The sequence below is a fragment of the Gavialis gangeticus genome, unplaced genomic scaffold (genome assembly GCF_001723915.1).
Source record: "Gavialis gangeticus isolate Ggan-Ray unplaced genomic scaffold, GavGan_comp1, whole genome shotgun sequence".
Classification (NCBI taxonomy): Eukaryota; Metazoa; Chordata; order Crocodylia; family Gavialidae; genus Gavialis; species Gavialis gangeticus.
In genome coordinates this window covers 14862202-14871254 of record NW_017729015.1, presented here as the reverse complement: position 1 = coordinate 14871254, position 9053 = coordinate 14862202, and the positions used below count along the sequence as shown (strand labels likewise).

The window sequence follows — 9053 nt, the reverse complement described above, 5'->3', positions numbered from 1 at the left end:
AAAAAAAAAAAAAAAAAAAAAGAGAGAAAAAAGCCCAAGAGAGAGGGAGCGGCTGGGGGAGGCGCCCCGAGACCCCGCCGCGCTGTCGGCTCAGCGTCGTCCTCCTTCAAGCCGAGGGAGAAAAAGTAAAGCCCTGGCCCCAAAGCGCCGGGCTGCTAATGCCAGAGCCCGGTCCGGGGTCAAGGGCCCCCAGCGGGGAGAGATCGGCCCCTGGCAGCAGGCAGGTCCCGGCCAGGCTCAGCAGCTCCGCGCACCGAAATGGAGACAATCCCCCGCGGCCGCTAATAAGTGCAAAGGAGGGGGGCGTGGTGGACATTTAAATGCCCGCCCAATGGGAGGTACCGGCTGCTGAGCCCCCCGCACAAAGGGAAGGGCCTGGTCCCCCCGTGCAGGGGGAGGCGGAGGCCACGGGGGGGTCAGGGACGTTGGGCAAGGGGTCGCCCCCAGCTTGGTGCTGCTCGCGGGTGTCGCTCGCGCGCAGGTCCCGGGCCCTGCTCCCCTCCCGCGGGCCTCGGGAAACTGCCCAGAAACCGGGCGTGAAGCTGCCCAGCTGTTTCCCTCTGCCCCGGAGCAGCTGGCACACAAAGCCAGCTCCAGGTGGCTCCTCGCCCCCATGGGCGGCTTGCCCGGCTTCAAAAACACGCCTCTGCCTCAGTTGCTGTGCACGGAGGTTTGCTGCACCTCCTCACCCCTTGCAAATGCCTGGATCTAGAAGGAGGCAGCCTAAGGGTAAATATTATAGCAGTGGTGGCCTTAGGGTTGTTGGGGCCCTGGGCAAGAGAGTCGTTTGGGGCCCCTTCAAGGCTTAATTTTGATGACCTGTAAGCAAGTCGGACGTTTGTCCCAAAACTTTCGGGTCCTGGGTGCTTGCCTGACTTGCCCTCCCCTAAGGCTGCCACTGGTTGTAGCCCCCGTGGTCTGGAAATGACGCCAGGGCAAAGATTTCTGAGGGTGATCTCTTTTGTTGGACTATGTAGTTGGGATGAAGTTAGCTGACCTTTTCCCATGCAAGACCTTCTTCCTTTGGGGCCTCTAAGAAGAGTCCTTTTTCTCCCCTCCCCCCTATGTCTGCTTTTGTGCAATTGAGGGCACCTGGCATCTGTTTTGTTTCATAGTCCCCCTCTCCATGCCCATACATCTCTTACCCCCAGTCAAGCCAGACTCGTTTTTTGCTCTTTCTTGGGTGGATCTTTCATAGGGCAAGATAAGAGAAAAAAGGCATTGAGCAAACTAGCAAAGTGTCAGAGTGGAAAACAAGCCCCCAAAATATCCAGGGCTGATGGCTGCAGGTGAACCTACGTGGAACTTTTTCATTTTCATTTGCTGAAGTTTCCCATTGACGCTGCCCCTGCCATCACTGGAAAGCAATGTTAGAAGTTGGTGAAGGAAACTGGACTATGGGCTTTGTTTCTGGAGGTGCTGAGCCCCTGGTGTCCCTCAGCTGGAACAGATTATACTCAACACTTCTGACAATCAGGCTAGGAGTCGGGGTTCAAATTGGCCCCATCTGGTTTAAAACAGCCACAGTTGATGCTGCCAGCCCTCCCACGTGAAGCGGCAGGGAGGCTCAGGGTGTCATGCTCCAGTGAAGGCTATTTCCCAGGCATCTGACAAAGTGAGGTAGCCCCCATGCGTTTCCTGCCTTATAAAAAAGCATGACGTATGGATAAAGAATAGGTAAGTCTGAAGAGTTGAGGTTAGAGTATCATGGTCCCAATAGGTTGCTCAGCTACTGGGCCTTTCTACTCTGCCGTCGTGCTTCCTGTGGGGGTCATTTAGCGATTGCACAGCAGCTTTGCATTCCTGCAGGAGCGAGGTCCTCCCATCTTGTTTATCAGGGATGCTGATCTTGTACTTGTGTGCCTCATTCCTCCGTAGCCTCATAGTTATCCTGGCTTTGGCCAGCGGAGGAACAAGATCAGTGTCTCCCTGCAAGGAGTTAATGCTTAGCCTTACTTGGCCCTATGTGTAGCTTTAGCTTCCAGAGGAGCAGGACAACCTAGTGCAACCAGCTGTGTGCTGCTGCAATAAAGGGGTAGGATCAAGGCCAGCATCTGGGCTGGAAAACAATGGCACGTTGTATTTGTTTTACCAACAAGGTCATGTTTTGTCTTCCCTTCCCCCACCCCCCACTGCTGGAGCAAAATATCTGTGTTAATTAAAATAGACCTCATCTTCCTTATTGACTCTTGGTTGTCAGTTGATAAAGCCTTTGAATGGGTGCCATGTGTCTTTTCATTTGTCCTCCTGATCTTTAATCCATATGTTAAAATCTGGAGTTGCCCAATGGGCCATAAGGGCAGTGAAGGGGCCATTGAGGATTTATAGGACTTAACTGAATGCCTCTGTTTAGAATTCTAAATTCTCAAGCCCTTGTGAGCTCCAGAGAGCTGAAGGGTGGGTTTCAATGAATCCCTTAGGCAGCATCAGATAAAAACACTGCCTTTTCTTTTTTTTTTTTTAGTTCAGCACCACAAAATATTTTATTCTTAAAGGAGGAACGTGGGTTCAAAGCTTCTTTGCTTTACGTGCTGGGACACATGCACACAAAAAGAAAACAGCCAGGGAATATGGTGTTATGGGTGCCTCTTCTCACTGTAGCAGGAGTGTCAGGTCTGCCCTGATTTCTGGGTTGGGCCTGTTCCTGTGCAATCTTCCCCACTGCTAATTCATTTTTCCAAAACTTTCAGAGTATGTTCACAACCGTGTTCACGAACATGGGTGAGTTTACTGCCAGGAGGATTCATTTTCTTCTGTCTCCCCACAGAATGGACACGGCATGGACAGATGCAGTGCGAGTTTCTCCCACACCGCATCACCCTATGCGTTTGTCCCCTTACCTGGAGAGAGCACCTGGACTAAGGAGAGAATTCAATCCATTCGCTCCTCTGTGTTGCTGGGACAGATGCTGAGGCACGCTGCAGGCCCAGGCTTTGTGGAATGGGACTGATGCCATCAGTTTGCAGTAGCCATCAAACAGTCACGAGATGGTCTAGTCTTCGCTGCACCTCAAGCTATGGTAAGCGTAACTATAGTCAGACTTGCACAGCCAGGCGGCGTTTACAGCCAACTGTTCAATATTCCATCTAAAAAATGTATCAGCCTTTATGGCCTGTCTAGACCTGCTGCCTGCTCTGTTGCTATTGTTGCCTTCTGAGAAATGGAGGGCAGCTATCCCATGTTGATTGCTTTAGCTGGCACTGTAAAGGGGTAGAAAGCTGTAGAGTGTTCTCCAAGGCACCCCTCAGTGTACCCTGGCACGGACATCTGAGATGAGAGGACTGGCCAGCCTGAATTCAAAGACATGAGTAAATAGGCGGGATAGGCAGCAGTGGCAGGTCATGTCAGATCCCACATGCAGCCTGATTGTTATGTTAATGAGAACCCAGTTTTCAGGCAAGGTCAAAATGCAGGATCCTTCAGTTGTCTGGGGGCACTGATTGGTAACAGCTGTAACCTCCATCACAGTGGTTGGAGCAGAGCAGCTTTTCGAGTCGTTGCTAAGCTTAGCTGGCTTTGAAACTGCGGCACAAAAATGAAAGCTTTTTACTAGTCTTGAGCAATCCACTCTCCCCTTGTGCCTGTTTGTTGTTCTGGCACATGAATATTATGTTCACCTGGCTTGAGTGTCACCCCTGTTGACTATCATGCAAAGCATGTGCAAATGTCTGTCTCCACCTGAAGTCCTGGTGAAGAATTTGGCACTCTAGAGCCCCTGCTACATCTTAGATCAGGGGCAGGCAGTTATTTTGGGCAGAGGGCCACTTACTGAGTTTTGGCAAGCCGTCAAGGGCCATGTGACAGGCAGCCCAGGTCAGATTAATATTAATTTTCTAAACTTTTTAGGGGCCCTGTGGGCTGGATAGAATGGCCTGGCAGGCTGCATCTGGCCCCCGAGCCGCATTTTGCCCACCCCTGCCTTAGAGATATTACTCAATTAATTAACTGGTTAAGCATGCAATAAATTTAGACCAGCCACGCTGTCAGAGTAATTATCACACTAAAAATGACTGTCCAGCTACAAAAAGAGTCAACCAGCTATCAAGTTAGTGCTTGAATATGTGTAGCAACTCTGTTGCTGGTTTCTATCCAGCTTTCATTTGAACATGTAGCGGGGCCCTAGAAATGAAATGACAGCCAGAAGAATCAAAACCAGGGCTGGAAACAGGATTGACAGTGAAGTGTCTCTCAATCTTGCTGACATTTCCTTGCGTGGGCAAGAGCTGTCCTCCTTTGGTGTGGGTGGAGATAAAGCTGTGTCCTGTAGTTTGCCTTGCCTGTATTGAGTGCTGTATATGTCTGTGTTTTGCTGTGGAGGGGCATCGTCCTCTGAAAGTGAGATCTAAGGAGTCGTCCTGGTGTCTCCTGGATGCCATTCTCTGCTGCTGCTTTGTGTTCTCTATTGCATCTCATCTATCCCAGCGAAAGTCCTGGTCTGTCTGTGCCAGTTTGTCAGAGCAGGGGTTTTGCTGCATAATGCCTTAATGGGGAGTCAGTGGAGCAGGAGTATTGCCTGTGCCTTACCAAACACAATCCATCCGTTCCTCTCCCCGGTAGCTGTTTGCTAGGAAGGGATTTTCCTCAATGAAGCAATAGGCTGGCAATGTCTGAGTGACAGGGCTTGTTTAGCAGAAGGAAGGGATTTATTGGAAATGAGGGGGGGAACCCCATTCTGAGAGCTGTGTCCCTGGGGTATTGTGTAGCTTCACTGGTGCTACTTGCTGGCTGGAGTGCTGCTCACAGGTTTTTCTCCATCTGTGTCCCCTCTCCCCCCATGCAGAACCCAGATCCCTTTTTCATTTTGCTCCAGGGGAGAAAGTGCTTTACACCCTGCTGCGCCCCTGCCACAGTGATCATGGGCTAGAGCTAAAGTGATGGGAGGCAGATGTGATGTTTCTAAAGGGCAAACTTTAGCATGATTAGTGAGGTCAAGATGCAGCCCTGTTGGGGAGGGGGAAATGGCCCCTTTCATCATCATCATCATCATCATCATGGATACACCAGATCTTGCTTACATTTTGACAGAAGCTTTCATCCCAAAAGATCCCTGACCACCAATTCGCTCTCGTTTTAGAAAGGACTTTAAATCTCCTCTTCTTCTGTGAAGCCAACAAGGAACGTGTTTCCTCTGGATTTCTCACCGTGTCCCATCATCTTGTCTACTCTGTCTGTTCTTTATATATCACTGATGCTGGATTTCACTAGGACTGGGGCTTTTTTCTGCCTGCAGTAGGAAGTCTTGCTGCAGTGTCGGTGCTCTGATCCTCAGCTGAGATATGCCTGGGACCCTGGGAGCAGTGGTCTGCCTGGGTAGCTCTGATTGCAAATTTTGGCCCTTTTCTGACTGAGGGGCAGGGACTGCTTTCTTTTTGTTTTGTATGGGGCAGAGCACATTGCTAGATGGCATGGCAAAACTCTGCACTAATAATCAAAGGGTCTTTGAAATGCAGCTAGCTCTGGGGTGCGGGGCTGCAGCCTGCTCTCAGCAAGGCAGCACCCTGCAGGAGAGTCAAACTCGCTGATGTCACTACCGATCCTTTCGCTGCTTTGAATGGGCTTTGGGCAAGTGCCAAAAGTCGCATGGTGCAGCAGACACGGGCAAGTCTACCTGTTTTTTCCATGTGATGCTCATGCCTAAAAGTCCTCATGGAGGGAGACGTCTGTGCTGATGTTACTTTCTGTTTTTAGAGCCTAGTTAAAGCACCAAAGATTATTAATTTATTCCGTGTTAAGTGCTGACAGCCTGCAGGAGACAGACGCAAACATTGTTCCTGCCTGAGGAGCTTAGACTCCAGCTAGAAGGACGGCACCATTTGCAGCCTCACACCCTGACCCTGTCTCCTTTGTTATTCATCCAGCTTGCATTTAAGAATTAACGCGATTATTTATTCATTTATATGGAGTCTTTCACAAGTGTCTTCTCATCTGCTAGTGGATCTTAACTGAGTTAGAGGCAGCCCCACCAGGATAGACAATGCCACTTGGCATAAAGGAGAAGACTTTCCATTTTGCTTTAAAAATAGCAACGGAATTAGCTAATTAGATCTCTCTGGGGAGAGAATTCCAGCAGGAAGAACACGGGCCAAAGCTGCCCTCCTTTGAATGTGCAGAGGGGAAAGCGTGAACTGGAACATCCTAGCATTGGCGTAGCTCAAATGTGGAAATACTCGGGGCTCTTTAGAGACGGGGCTGAAACCTTGGTGTTCAGAGTTGGCTCCTCAATCCACACCTAGGCCTTTGTGATGGACAGAGATTGTACCCCTTTAAATGTACCTGTGCTTGGTTCAAGTGGTGCAATGCGTGGATGCAGTTGTATTAAGAGAGACAGGCTCCTGCTGACACCGTGCAAAGGTGATTTCCGCAAAATGGCTATCTAAAAACTAAGCACTGGTACTGTTGCACTGATGTAGCTGTCGGTGACCTCTGCATAGTTCTAACTCTCTGAATACCAGAAAGCATAGTCGTCTGAACACGTGGACAGTTAGCTTGGTGTTCAGATGTGCTCAGCTGTGTCTGCGCTACAGGCATCTTCTGGCATCCCTCTATTTTGGGGTTAGAAAAGGTGTGATCCCTGACTGACAGCTGTGCAGCCAGAAACCCTTGGCATAGATGTCATTATGTTGGCAAAACCATTCTTCTCCCAGCCTAGGTTTTATGATATCAGGCTACCGCGTGCCTTTGCCAGTGGCCATATTATACAGCTGTTCCTCTACTAGTGTTCCTAATACAATGGACATAAGGACTTAGCTCCTCTGGTTAAGTCCAACAAGCCCTATTTCCACTGTCCTTGCCAATGAATGAAAAAGCAGGGTAATAGCATGAGTAATGAGGGCGGTAGGTCAGGAAGTAGCGTGAGGATGGAGTAAGTGGAGAAAGCAGTCAGGAGATTATTGCAATAATTGGTGACTGATGCCCGTGCAGCCAGGAACCTCAGAGCATTTTGCAAGGGTGTGTGCGTGTCACTTGCTGTTTAGAGAAACCCAGGATGGGAAAGTGATTTGTCCACGGACTTGGTGAAATCTTCTTGCAGAAGTGGCTTTTGTTTCTGTGAGTTTAATTCACTTCCAAAAAGAACTAGGGTGGATATGCAGGGGGGGAATGTACTAAGGCTCTTGGTCTAGATTAATTTAGCTTTCCCTTCTGATGTGTCCTCATGCAGATGTGCCCTGTGAGGCCACTCACTGACTTGGATGCAGATGCCCCACCGGAGTAGAAGAGACTGTTGACCAGCACACTAAAACATTCCCATTTCAGAAACTTGGGGCTAGATGCTGACAAAAAGGGTCTTGGGTACATGACAGTGTGCACCAGACCAGCTGCATGTGCATGGCTACCAAGTGGCTTGGGCAGGATCTTACCATTACTTCCCACTCAATCAAACAGGACACTATTTGGAGCTAAAGCCATGAGCAATAGCCTTTGGACCAAGAGGGCACATGGGTATACACATGGGAATTGGCTGAGATTATGGCAGAGATGGTCTAGGTGGTTGTCTGGTGCCTGCGTGAGAACGGGGCCTAGATTAACACCAGCCCTGGTGCCAAGACTGATTGTTGGGGTCTGGCTACGCCAGCCCCAGTTTCATCCATCTCTACCCTAGTGTTGGGTTACTCCGTGCTGCCCAGGCACTTTCACTAGAGACAGCAGCTTTGTGCCAAGGGGCTTGGGAGTCTGTTCTGCTTTGACGCTGGTGTCTGGTAGAGGGAATCATCAGTGACCTTTACGTTCTGTGCAGCTGCCAAGGAAAATAATGGGCTAAAGGTGGAGGGGAGGGGGACATCAGGAGCGCTGAGAATTGTGCGATCCAAATTCACACTCTCTCCTGTCATACACGAGATTACAGCATAGCCCACAATGGCCGGATTGTCCACGCCTTTGAAATGCACCTGGGCGGGAGGCTGGTTTGGTTTCCATAGAATATGGTTGCAGTTGAGTATTGGAGGCTTTCAAGATAGGAGGTGGCTCCGAGAGGCGACCTGTCCTGTTTTTGCCAGGTGACGCGATCAGCATGGACTCTGTGGAGGAACGTTGCTGCCAGCATTTTCCTAGCACGCTGCGCCATGATCTTGTCCCTCTCCAGACGTGGCTGCTGCTTCCTGGTGGGGGAAGGAGGCTTTTGCGTGTACAGCTCTTTGTGGCTTCCTTTAGGAGAAGAAAAAAAAGTGCGGCGTTGCTCTCATCTGTTTATTTAATTTCATTTGTATCATCCTGTTGTCACTACTGGCTGGAAAGTAGCGACTGAGCTTGATCTGGATTATCTCATGTTAATCTTAGATGTCTCTAGCGATGGCATTTGTGTAGATGTCCATCACCAGACTTCAAAGAGGATGAGTCCAAGTGTGCGTGTAATCTGATCTAGTAGATCTCTGAATCTGGGGTCTCTGAAAGCCCGTGGAAGAGCTGAGTTGTAGCAGAACTCCAGGAAGGGTCTGCCTCCCTTCTTCCACGAAGCCGAGCAGGTAATTGGAAGACGGGCTTGGCGTGTCTCTTCATTGGACCCAGACATAGGACACATCTTCCCTTAGCAGAGGTGCCAGGAGTCCCTTTACTAGGAAATCTCCTGGGCCCTGGGGTTTCCAGCAGGATGGCTGTGACTCCACACTTTCACTTTTGTTCAATCACATTAAATAGCCCAGCTAACTCTTGTGTTCATGCCTGAGCCACCCAGACTAAGGAACGGGGGCCTTACACAGCACAGCTGAATCCCAAGCGCCCATCGCTCTTGGTAGGGAAGACCCCCATAGCAGTCAGGATCTTGGGTCACATTGCTGCTGTTTGCGTGGCTTGTCATTGCCTTCTGGAACAGGCTTATCACATCAGTTGCCCTGTGTATGCAGGCAGGATTGAGCCATGGTCCATTCTGGCCCTCGGGGCCTTGTGATGATGATAAATGTTGCTGCGGGTCCTAAGAGATAGAGGCCAAGGGCCTGATTTCCTCACTTGCGTCTCCAATCAAAGCAGCTCCATTGACTTGAGTGAAGTCGCTCCTGGTTTACACAAGCCTGAGAGGAGAATTGAGGCAGGAGAGATTAGCAACCCTGAGTCAACAGGGG

General features: G+C 50.0%; 1 protein-coding gene and 1 long non-coding RNA gene across 2 annotated transcripts in view; one reads left to right on the top strand and one right to left on the bottom strand.

Moving 5' to 3' along the window:
• Window positions 1–101, bottom strand: part of MARCKSL1 (MARCKS like 1) — a 5615-nt gene extending 5514 nt beyond the window's left edge. The window contains exon 1 of the mRNA XM_019512279.1: window positions 38–101. The gene's annotated coding sequence lies outside the window, so the exon portion shown is untranslated. The remainder of the gene's footprint in view (window positions 1–37) is intronic.
• Window positions 102–2768: 2667 nt separating this feature from the next.
• LOC109294065 overlaps window positions 2769–9053 on the top strand; it is a 110550-nt gene continuing 104265 nt past the window's right edge. Inside the window, exon 1 of the long non-coding RNA XR_002096460.1 lies at window positions 2769–3019. This is a non-coding gene — a long non-coding RNA (uncharacterized LOC109294065). The remainder of the gene's footprint in view (window positions 3020–9053) is intronic.